Source organism: Chroicocephalus ridibundus, chromosome 8 (genome assembly GCF_963924245.1).
Source record: "Chroicocephalus ridibundus chromosome 8, bChrRid1.1, whole genome shotgun sequence".
In the NCBI taxonomy this organism is placed as follows: Eukaryota; Metazoa; Chordata; class Aves; order Charadriiformes; family Laridae; genus Chroicocephalus; species Chroicocephalus ridibundus.
Window position 1 is genome coordinate 28,845,765 of NC_086291.1, and position 10,263 is coordinate 28,856,027.

Sequence of the window (10,263 nt, forward strand, 5' to 3'; positions counted from 1 at the left end):
AAGTACAGTGCACACTCAGTGCACTGCCTTATTTTGTTTCAGCCTCCACCCCTATTTTAGGAGGGGAGGAGAAGGAGGTTGTCTCCGGTCACTTCTGTATTATCTCCCTGCAGAGGGAACTGTACCGTAACCCTGATGTGACACAGACATGGACATGACAAGAAGATCCACTCTCAAGACAACTGGGCCTACCATCATAATATCCTTCCAGTGGTTGGGAGTCAAACACACGGTCCTTAACACAACCACAGGGCTGACCAACGGCAGACGTGTCATCAGAGGGACCGATAAAATCTTTGCCACATTGTTGGCTACTTCTCTTGTGTACCAACACTTGCCTCATTATAAATAAGAGATGCCAAGGAACTAGTTGCTTTGACATGCTGCATAATAGCACTTGACTGCGCCCTTTGCTTTAGAGGGAACCGCAGGGATCATCCCATGTGTACACTCCCACAGCCTTCCATGTTGCCTCAGAAACACAGTTTGTTATCAAGCAGAATCATTTAAGTGTAGGAAATCCATTGGGAGAGAAAAGTAATTATCCAAAACTAGCTTATAAGATTTCTCCAAGGGAAAGTAGCCATTTTAAGAATACTGACTTCTGTAAGCAGCATAACAAGGTGCTGCAAATGTAATAAAACCATTGCGAATAAATAATAATTATCTGTTGCTAGAGAAAACTGTTAATCATTATTGTCTGAAAGCCAAAAACAGTCTGCAGAAAGTAGTACTGGAAAGGCATGTCAGAAGATAAAAGCAGCCCTTTTCTCAGGACAGGCTGTTGGTTGAAACACATTCTGAGTCCCTTCCATCTAAGTAACATAGAAAAATGTTATTCTTATGAGTTATTTTCAAAAGGTTAGGAGGAGGTCTTTAAATCTAGCTGGAGAGATACTCTAAGAGAATCACAACTGTTCTGGCTGGAGAGCCAAAAATAGTATTTTGATAAAATAGCCTTAAAAACATTAGAGTTGGTTGTGCTTTAGCTCCTACCCTAATCCTGAGAGACAGGCAAGAAGCACTTATAACCCCTGGACAGAAGAGTGGATTTTCATAGATTCTTAATCCCAGTATCATGGAACAGCCCAGATTGGAAACGACCTCAAAAGATCATCAGGTCCATGGGAATTTTTCGGTCAGCAGGAACTTCACCAGATTGCCACGACTTCTCAAATATGATGGATAGTGACTTAGCAACTTTATCCACCAGTTCCCTCAGGACCTGTGGATGCATCTCACCAGATCCCATGGATTTGTGCACCCTCAGGTTCCTTAGATAGTCTCAAACTCGACCTTCTCCTACAGTGGGAGGTACATCATTCTCCCAGTCCCTGCCTTTGCCTTCTGCGACTTGGGTGGTGTGGCTAGAGCACTTGCCGGTGAAGACTGAGGCAAGAAAGTCATTGAGTACCTCAGCCTTCTCTGTATCCCAGGTGAGCAAATAAATAAATAAATAACAAATAAACAGATTCTCTCAAGTACAGTTCTAGACAGTGACTGTGGAGAAGGAAAAGCACTCTGTGCACCATGAGTACCTAAACAGAAAAATCCTCTGAAAACAGTAACCTCACAAGAACAAGAGACTTTGCCTTACCTTAACTTTGAAATAATTTATCCTCAAGTCCTGTGGTGAAGAGTTCCCCTGGTCTTCTCTCCTTCCCTCCCAGGTTTCACTGCAGGAGTGCTGTAGGCCTTGCCACCTGCCATGTCAGAAACCTGACCAGAATGTTGTTTTAAGCTTGTTCTTTTGACATCAGCCTTGTGACTCTTCGAAGCTGGAGTCTGCTTTTGGAAGGGCACAGGGGCAATGCTGTATCTAGAAGAACAGGAAAGTAAAGAGATGCAGCAACCTCAATACAAATGGGAATTGATAAGAAGGAAACTCTGATTGTTAGGAGATGGCACAGTACTAAAGGCATTTGGGAAAGGAGTAAAGACTCTGAATAGGGATGCAAAATTCAGAGTATTTAAGATGTGATTCTTGATTTTATGTCTTATAAATTAAGGAGTCCTAGATCTGAGAATCACCTCCAGCTGTTTCATGCTCCATATGCCAGTCCCAGTGGCCAAGTAACTACAGGGTTTTGTATACTTGTAAATTAAAATACATTACATATGCTAAACTTCTCTTGTTTACTAAATACATAAATCATGTTTGGTAAATTCAAATACTATTTCCTTCTCTGCTTAGTCACCAGGTTATGAAATCTGTTAAATGACACGGCTAGAGGTGATCGTTCCCGCTCAGCTGCCATTAGAGGCTGTATTTTAATTAGGTAGGACACTCTTGTCAAAGCAGCCCTCACATACAGGCCTTCGCAAATTAATTGTTGAAGCAAGCTTCCTCGCTGTCAAACAAGATGCACTGATTTGTTTCCTGACCTTGAAATAGAGATGGCGTATAGAAACCAGTAAATAAAACCACTGTTGTCTCCACTTTCCACTGCCTAGTGCTCACACAGCTACAGAAGAGCAAACGAGAAGGCGCAGCTCAATCTCTGCCTATTCAGGTTAACAAATGGTCTGTTGAATTCCAATGGATCCTTTACTGCCTCAAATGGGCAGCCACACCTGCTTGGGAAGACGAAAAGAAAAAGCGTTGTAAGTGGCGGAAATGAGTGTGTAGGGTGGGATTTGCAGGGGGCAGCAGGAAAGGCTTTCAGCTTCAGTAACGCAGGAAGGCTCAAGGCATCCCACTGACTTTGAACAGACTTTAGTGAGGCAAGACATCAAAAGCTAGAAATTAGACCTGACATTTTTTCTTCTTAATTAAGTAAATTGTAGTGTGACTCTACTTAGCAGAGTAGGAAATTCTGTTTCCATTTGATTAACAAAGATGTTACCAAAACTTTCTTCCTAAATGAGCTGATATTCATGTATATTAACTATGCTTCAAAAGCACAGCGGGCATATGCTGCAGAAGCTGAATGATCCTGCAGACATGATTAACGAAGGAGAGGACTAAATCCCTACGACATCTGGATTTGCTTCCTCTGGGCACAGATGGTTTTAGTTGTTTTTTATTCTGAATATATTCATTAAGACTAAGCACAGGGTTTAAACACAGCCTTCCTGTTCCAAGTCTCCGTTTTCTGTGGAGCAGCTTCTGATCGAGAGCCTATCCAAGAAGGCATATGTAGTGGCTGAAATGGGATTTGCTAAACCATCTTGCACTCTGAATGGGCTGCAAGAGTTCAAAAGGAGATACACACAGGAAGGCTGCATAGTTTGGATGTTTTATATTTTTCCCTCTCTCTCAGAAGTGAATGTCTTGTCTGCACCATTTTCTTTCCAGATAATTTTATAAAAAACTTAGCATTCCTAGGTTTTTAACTTACGGTAAGTGGATCCCAGAATGCTTACAAGTTTTGCTGTTCATTAAGTTTAGATGCTCAGAGCATCAGTCCACCCATCCGAGCCTGGCTTTTGACATGGGAAAACCATGCCACAATGAGCCTTCACAACAAAGGACACAAGGTACTAATCATGGCAGTGGGTGAGGTACCCGCTGATCCTCATCATCCTCTTGGCCTCATGCTCCTCCCCAGCTCATCTGCAGTCACACAAGAATTTGCCCAAACAAGGGAAGGACATCACCTACTCCAGGGCACCAGCACGTCCAGGGGCAGTTCCCCCTATCCCAATACATGCTGTACACGTTTGTCAAGGTTTGTTAATGGCACAGGATCTGGCACAGTAATGCCGATTCGTATATAAATTGCAACAAGCATCTTAGCAATTAATTATTACCACGACTTACTTGGGTGGTAATATCTGGACACAGAGTTTCTCCTTTAGGACAGCAAATGTAATTAACTGGTATATTACCTACCTCTCCACTAATTTTCTTAGCTTATGGTGTTGCTCTTCTAGTTGTTAATGTAGGTAACAAGTAATCTGCTTTTTAAGCTTGTTACCTGGCTTGGGTTCTCTCTAGTTAGCACGTTTACAGCAGTCACTGTATCTTGTGAGACTTACATATGTCTGTCTGTCATAAAATGGGTTGCATTAGCTTTGCTTTATTATGCATTCTTCTATGTTAACTAATGCTAAAAAAATAATTTAATAAAAGAGAAAAGTAAACTCCTGTATTATTGTCATCAAGGGCCTGGCCAAGCTAGCAGTGTCTGTTACGTCTCTTAAAATGGTTAACGCTAATTTGTGTAACACCAAACACCCTGATTTGCTGTAGAAGCAGTGCAAAATACAGTCTCACTCTGTAGAAATTAGAAAGTATCTAATGTCTCCTTTTGCTCGAAATTGTGCATTTTTAGATAATAGCGATCTACTTACAATTGATAAAGTATCAAATCACTAGTAATAGTTTTTTCAAAACAATTTAAATGCTTATTTGGCTTTTACAGGAAAGCATAATACTCATTTTAAAAATTGCCTGCTTTTATACACACATCCATCACTGCAAGTCCAGCGGTTTTGCTGTACTGTATTAAACATACTGGCATATTTACTGCAGTAAAGCAGGCCTCTGCAGAAAAAACCCCCATCATTTTATGACTTTTTTTGATGAAGGTTAGCAGAAACCTGTATTCTCGTGGTTATCTATGCAGTTCAACTTTACCAGATTGGTTTTGACCACAGTTGGTTGCAATGTTTGTAAATGAAATGCAACTACTGCTTTTCCTTCCTTTTCTATTTCATAATAAAGTTAGTATTTCTGTAGGCAGTGGAATCCTCATTTGCCTGATGTGAGAAAATAACAACATTCTTCTGTTATCCTAACTTTGAAACATGATGATTAGGAGTATTATCATAGATCACAGAAAAATCTAGGTTGGAAGGGACTTCTGGAGACCATCTGGTCCAGCCTTCTGCTGGAAGCAGGGCCTTTGAGTTAGGATGTCCAGGGCTCTGCCGAGCCAAGTCTTGAATATTTCCAGTGAGGGAAATTCTACCACTTTCCTGGCAGCTTATTCCAACATTTAATTGTTCTCACAGTGAAAATTTTTCACTCACATCCAGACAGAATTCCTCCTTGAAGCGACTTGTTTGTATTAGCCTTAATGTGTTTCTCTTGTTGTGTTCAGATACACAAATTAGTGCTTGCCTGTCTAAATAACCAACAGAAGAAACAGCAGTGGCCTGCTTTTATTTCTGATGTCATGCTGATATTTAGTAACTGAACCACCTGAAGGCTAGCTTTTGTCCAAGTCTTTCATTCCCCTTTGCACAGCCTGCATAAGTGCTAGACAGACCTGGGTGGTCTTAAAGTACTCCATCGAGTACCGGAGAACCAAAGAACGCAGAAGCGGGCAGGAGGTTGAAATCAAGGGCATTAATGTTCTACAACAGCCATCCACTATTTTAAAATGAAGTTTTTCAAGGACTTTGCGTACATAGTATAATTGAGCTGTAAACGTCCCAGCCACTGTCTGAAGGCCTGTATTCAACCCCCATTTTGTGCACATACATCACTTCTGTGGACCCAAAGCAGTACGCAAAACCAACCTTGTAGTCCTGCCAACAGTTACCTGTTACTTGGCGCACTGCGCAGAATAAAATCTTGCAAAATTTTAGAGTTCAGTCCCCATTTTTCTAGCATATTTCTACAGCTATGTAAACAACAGCCAAAAAAAAAAAAAAAGAGAGACGATAAAAATGTTTAGATTATGGAATAAGCATGCATAATGGTTTGGCTACAGTTCCCTCCTCTTTCTCCAAATACTTGAAAGAATAACAAGAGGAAATACTAAAAAGAACCAGCAATCTAAACAAAGGTTGTGAGGTCAAACTCTCACTTGCTCCTCCTTCCATCTTTTTATCGCTGCTAGCCACTTGGCTGCTGGCTCTCAGCTGAAAGGATTGGTTGCATTGTTACTCCATGGACAAAAATACTCAACGACAAAAAAAAGTTTGTGGGTGCCTGGCGATATCATGAGCTGTTGTTGCAAGTTTTGCATTGTGCAAAATGAAAATCCTCTGAAAACAAGGAAAAATATACTGAAGTTCACATGCATGAAATACATGAAGTACCAGCCTTAACTCTGGCCACCTTCGATGACAGTTATCTCTAGAATGAGTTGCGCAAATGGCAGCTATGTCTGCCGTGTTCAGATGTAGCTGCAAGGGATGGTGAGAGAAAGTGCTGCATTAGCTTGGCAGGACTGTCATTGCAGCTATTAGGGACACAGCGGTGGAGGAAAGACGCAAAGACGAGTTATGAAGATTTTCACTAGCGGTGCACAGAGATCTTCTTGCCAATGGGTTGTCATAGCAGTGAAATAGGACTGACGTTTGAATATGTGAATTTAAAGATAGCCCAGTGAAAGTTTTGCATCAAGTGGCAACCTGTATAACTAGGTGAAGGGCTGTGAAAGTCCATCAAGCATGAAGATGTTTCTAGGAAGCACCCTATGTTTGAGGATAGGATGGGTATAAGTAGCTGCCATTCAGTACAGTTCACGTAAATGCTGGATTTGCCATTGCAGAAGGACTGAGTAGACCCTGTTTGACAGTGCTCCAGTGTCCTTCTTCCTGAATATTTCTGCTTGTACTGCTACAGCCCCGAGAATAAATAGAGCCGAAGTTGTAACCTAGTTGCGTGTTGCCTAATTCAGTATTCTGGGAGCGCAGGCAGCCAATGCTAACTATATCAATTTCGTCTTTGTAAATGAATTTTCTAGTTTAAGAAGGAACTAGTTCACTGTAGAGACTGGTATCGCATGGCCGTAATTGAAGTACTAGCGTGACACAATAACAATAAAGGAAGCTACACAGTTCCTACCGAGTTTGCTCTCGCACATGTAATTATAGAGGCATGATAAAGATTATACTTGTAACTGATCAAAGGCTGGAGTCGCTGACATGAATGGCAGGAATCAGGTATTTGGTCAATGTTCATATATCCTGACTGTTGCAATGAATGCTGAATGCACTAGCTACCAAAATCATGCATGCTCAGTAGCCCACTCTAACTCTCTGAAGTTATGCAAAATATAACCTCAACCAAAACTTTAGCTGTTCTCTTCCTATTCTATTCAGATGTTAGCACACCAAAAGCTACTCCTTGCCGTCTGGCGCCCTCTCCCGCACGTTTACTTGTGTAGGCTGTTCTGGTTACAGAATCTCCCACATCCTCTTCCTCTTCTAAGGTCTTTCAGCACAAAAGTCCCTCCTGATCCAGCAAACCTTACCTCTCTTTTTTTCAGATACTTAGGTTGTGGCCGCTCATTACACTCTGAAAGGCTTCCAGGCAACCTCAGCTTTGTTAATGAAGAGTTATAAGGCAATTATTTCTCTTTACAAAGCAAAAGTAGTCTAGCATCCTCAGTTTACCATGGTCCAGCTCTCCGCTTGTCTCTAGTTTACTGACAATAATTACCCTTGTCACAAAATGCACTGAATGGGTATTGGTATCTTTACCTCCTCAAAATAATCTTTCTACCTCTTCTACCTTTCCACTCATGGAGTTCAGCTGAAGTGGAAGCAAACTGATCTGAGCCTCACTGCCTCCTCACCACCCATCATACCACCCTCAGCCTTCTTGCTACTCCATCTCCGTAGTAAGGTAGCAATAGCTATATAGCAGTGATTGCCCCTGTACTCAGTAGAGGCAAGAAAAAGCAGACAGATTTTGTGTCTCTGTTCCAAATGTAAGTGTTTTGCACAGAAGGACCATTGTATCTGCAGCAGAGGAAGTTCAGAGAGGTGTGACTTGACCTCTGCCTCCTGATGGCAGGTTCTCTGGTCACCCAGCTGGGATTATAACAATCTGAAACAGCAGCTCTGAGACAGAAAATTTACTCTACGTATGGAGTCCTCTTCCCCTGGTGCAAGAGAAAATGAACCCACCTCTTTACCTGGAGGTGAAAATTTATGGTCCCAACTCCCACAAAAGGCAAAGAATGGGGCACAAACCCTAAGCAGTTTAAGAATTTATGTAAGAAGAAACAATATGGGGCCACCACTTAATCACCACATTTCTACATCCTCCTCTCACAGGCTGATTGCCAAACCACTTTCTCTTCTGTTTCCTTCCTCCCTGTTGTCTTTTTTACGGTGTCAAGTTGTTCACACTGCTTCCTCATCTCCACTCAGTGTTCCAGGATTTTTCTTTATCATATTTTCTTAGTTATCATCAAAAAGCTGCTAGGAACTAAGAAGAGAAATTACGTCTTAGAGAACAACACAGAATGCTTTGACTTCTGGCTAATGCTCTGCTGCAATGTTTACTGTATTTGATCTATACATTTTAGAAGGTGTTATACTTGTAGGTTGGGGATGAGAAGCAGATGCCTGTTTTCAGTAAAAATTCATAGATACTGGTCATTCATTTTCTGTAGGTGCCTTTGAAAAATCTTCCTGCAGGGTGGCCTGTGTGATTATTCTTTGATCTATGGCTACACAATACTATTGCAAATCATTCCACAAGAAAGTAGATCAAAATTTGGTTTCAGCTGCTTTGTGGAAACTTAAATCCAGCTCTACAGTTTCATTGTCCAAGAACTCTGTATCAGTGACTTCTTTAGACACAGATGATTTTTTCTTTTTCTATAGACTTCCTGGACCAGTGCTGAGTGACAGGATGAAGCCTCCTAAAAATGAACTTGTAATTTTTGTTTGTCTGACTAACCTACGATGTGATGTGATGTTTTATCTCCTGGTGAACAAGACAGTGTGGCTCCAACTGCTCCTGCTGGAGTATTTAGGACCAAAACGTTCTAAGCCTGGAAGTTTGTGAAAGCTATTTCTGGACTTGTGTTTTAGTCTTAGTTGAGTGTTTTAGCGAGATTTAGGTTGTCCCTCCCCAACTCCTCCTGATGCACAGCAAGCCACTAGACTTCTGCAAAATAAACCACTGAAAGTAGTGGGAAAAGGAACCCGCAAACTTTCACGAATTGAAACCACCTACTCTGTGATTTACTTCAACATACCTGTTCCTAAAACACAGTAGGCAGTTCTGTAAAGAATACAAAAGAACGTAACAAAGCTTCCAACAATGCCTACTCTTTAATGGCAGTAAATGTTTTGGTATCTATTGACAGTTTCCCCACGAGCACTTACCTTATTACTAGTGAGTACTTACCTTATTACTAGTGATGCCTGGAAGTCCTTTCAAACAGTATTCTTTCAATTGTTTCCAGGGTTTGAAGTAGGCTTGTTTTAACTTTTCTTAACAAAGTATTCTCTATAGTTGCTAAAATTGTTACCAAAAAAACTGATTTTTGTGCCTCATGGGAAAAAAAAAGATCTCAGCTTTCTCCCACCTGCTTCTACTAACTTCAAGGTGTTTCAGAATCTTTAGCTTTGACCTTTGAGAAAATATAGTTTTCCAAGTGACTCATGTTCTTTTTGAAAGTAGGTATGGTTTATGCATCTTAATCATGTAGATACTACAGAATCTACCTGAAAAGAACTACTACGTTCTATTTTCTTCTTGCCGAACTTTCTTTTATTCAAAGTCCTTTTTTATTTCAAAGTTGTAACTGAAACAGTTTTTTTAAAAAAAAACCAATAAACAAACAACAAACCCTAAAGTAATGAAGATATGTTTTTAAGAACTGACAATCAAGATTTTGTCTTTCTGATTATCTCTGTCAAATCATACTTTCCACAATTTCTCTTCTGTAGCTTTCCAAGCTCAACTTCAAATTATATTGTAGTTTACTTTTCCAAGTTTGGACCCGGGCAGAAATCTAGAACTTCAGCTTTAGCTCACTTTATACATCTGACTTCGGTATGATTCAGAGGACCAAAAGCCATCTCGCTAGCTTAGTCAATTCAGAGGCATGTAAGCACAGAGAGGGCAATTCAGAATACCTAAAGTAGGCGCTTAAAGCACATTGTGCAGAAAAAAATCCCAGCTTAATGTTTCTTTGACCTATTAGTCACCCTTGAGCGTTCTCCTGTTCTGCATTCATTGCAACGTCTCTTTTCCAGTCAGTCGCACTGGCTACATAATAGAAGAGTTCTTTAGTGCTTCTAATTTTTATTGTCATTGTGTTCCCACTGTTATGTTAATTAGATTAAATCAGACTCCCACTGAGACTGTAACAATGATAAACATTGTAGTAGTCTGTCAGCTCTCTCTGAAACCATTTTCTATGGTTTTGTAAATGTGCTGCCCCAACAGACCACACTGCTGTGTAGTGTAAATAATCTGTTTTGGTCACACTTGCTCATATATGTTGCAATAATCAATACAGAACAAAAAATTCATTACAAGGAACCCTCAGCACATTATCAATCTTTCCAATCAACTAACCACAAAGACGGTAATGGAAACAGAATAATTTTAAACAT